The sequence below is a fragment of the Chaetura pelagica genome, unplaced genomic scaffold (assembly GCF_000747805.2).
Source record: "Chaetura pelagica isolate M959 unplaced genomic scaffold, ChaPel_1.0 scaffold1039, whole genome shotgun sequence".
NCBI classification, from domain to species: domain Eukaryota; kingdom Metazoa; phylum Chordata; class Aves; order Apodiformes; family Apodidae; genus Chaetura; species Chaetura pelagica.
Window position 1 is genome coordinate 100176 of NW_009970721.1, and position 2343 is coordinate 102518.

Genomic DNA, 2343 nt, shown 5'->3' on the forward strand with positions numbered 1-2343 from the left:
CCCACCCTTTCTATCTAAAAATATATATATATGTAGATATATCCTGGAGGGGGGGGGGATATGGGCGTGTATATCCATATATATATATATATTTTTTTTTTTTCTTCAGGATCATTTCTACATTTGGACTAAATACATTCTCAATGACTGGTTTGTAAATACATTTCTTAGTGTTTTGGGGTGGTTTTTTTTAATTATTATTTTTATTTTGGGTTGACTTGTGATTTTTGCGGGAGAAGAAGAAGAGGAAAAAAAAAATCTTGGGGGAAAAAAAGAAAAAAAAAAAGGGAAAAAAGCGACAAAATTGAAAGGAAAAATAATAGCGAAAAAAAGAATAGACATTAAAAAATAAATCTTTGTGTATGTAAAGTGAGTCCCCGGGATACTCTGTGAAATTCTGTGGCAAATAAAGACGTTGCAAGCTGTTCTACATTATGATTTTATTTGACCATTTTATTAGAATTTCCCCCTCTTAAAAGCCTCTTTGCGGTCATTGTGGTGTGGGTTCCTTCGGCAGGAGTTGCCATCTCAGAAAGATCATCCTCCCTGTTCCTGGGACTCCCTACAATGGCTGGAAATGAGGTTGGGATGGAGCAGGGAAACCTCCGGAGCAGCAGGTTTGTTGGGGGAGTTTTCTTCGGATCCGGCAGGAATTGGAGGGGATTTTTCTTGGCCAAATCATCCTACATTTGGCTCCAGCTGCTCCGCGTTGTTTTTCCTCTTGCACTTCAGCATTTCTTTGCATTTAATTTGTATTTAATTATTTCCCCCTCCCAGAACCGTCTCGTAAGCCCTTCAGAAAATGAAAATAATTTAAAAAAACAATGAATCAAGGATGAAATAAAATGGAATTCAACTCCCCGAGCTGCTTTTCCAAGAGTCAAGGATACCTCGTAGCTCCAAAGCACAAATACAAAGTCAAGTCCTTCAATTCCTGCTTGAGGGGAAAAAAAAAAACAAGTTCAACTCCCAGTCAAGGGGCGTTAAAGTGATTTTTTTTTTTACCCCCCCCCTCCCCTTTTTGCCCAATGGCTTTTTTTTTTTTGTGTGTGTGTGTCTTCTCCCGGCAGCAAAATGACCTTTTCCAGGACAAAGAAAACCCCCCGAAGGTGCCTTTGGTGACGCGGTGCGTGTATTTGGGGGAAATACAACCATTGAAAAGGGTGTCGGGGTTTATTTTTAGAGGGTTATGATGAGGTTTCCGAGCTGGATGTTCCCCTGCTTTTTGGTGTGGAAAGATGGGATTGTGTTTATGGATGAGGGAGGGGGTGGAGGAAGAAAAAAAAGAGGGAAAACCCCCCCCCAAAGCGGCCAAATTAATTAAAAAAGCACATTTTATTCCCCTCCTTTGAGCGTGTTCTTGTAAAATTCTCATCCCTGCTTTTAAATCCAACCCTGGTGGTGTCTCCTGATTTTATTTGACAACGGTAGGAAGGGAGGGGGGGGATTTAAATAAATAATAATTGGGAAAAAAAACCCAAAAAACACCGCAAAAAATGTCCTTCCGCACCCACCGAAACACCCTCCGCGCCCCCCCGCGTAATTAAATTCCAAGCCACGTCAAAGCTGCGGTGATAAAGCCGCCCTGGTTCCACCAGGAGATGATCTTGAAAGGATGTTCCGAGGGATGGTTCTCATTAAAGGAGTGGGAAAGGGAGGGAAAAAGGAGCTCGGTGGATGGCAAAAAAAATCGCTTTATTTTCTGATCTTTCTCTCTCTCCAAACCCACCGGCTCAAAGGATGCGCGTCCTGGGTCTGAGAAATCATTTCAAGTTGGTATTGAATAAATTAGGTGTCAAAAAAAAAGGGGGTTTCATGGGGGTTTTTTGAGTGTGTAAAATAAAGGAGGTGAAATTCGGAGCCATCTTCGTGGCAGATGGAGCCGCACGCCAGGAACTGGCTCCTCCAGTCTTAAAAAAATAGGGATAATGTAAAATAAAAAGGGAAAAATTAATGTATAAAGGGAAATAGAAGGAGGGGAAGTGAGAAAAATGAGGGGAGAGAAGAAAAAAGAGCAAAGGGAAGGGAAATGGTGAAGGAAAAAAAGAGGTGGGAAGGGGTAAATAAAGAAAAAGGGAGGGGAAATAAAGGGAAAAAAGGAGGGGAAAGGGAAAAAATAAAGGGAAAAAGAGGGTGGGAATGGGAAAGAATAATGGGGAAAGAGAAGGGGAAGGGAAAAAGTAAAGGGGAAAGAGGGAGGAAAGGGAAAGTTAAAAGAAAAGGGGGGGGAAATGAAAGAAAAATATTGAGGGAAGGGAAAAAAATAAAGGAAAAAGAAGGGGAAAGGGAAAGGAAGAAAAAATAAAGGGTAAAAAGAAATAAAGGAGGGAGGAATTAATAAAT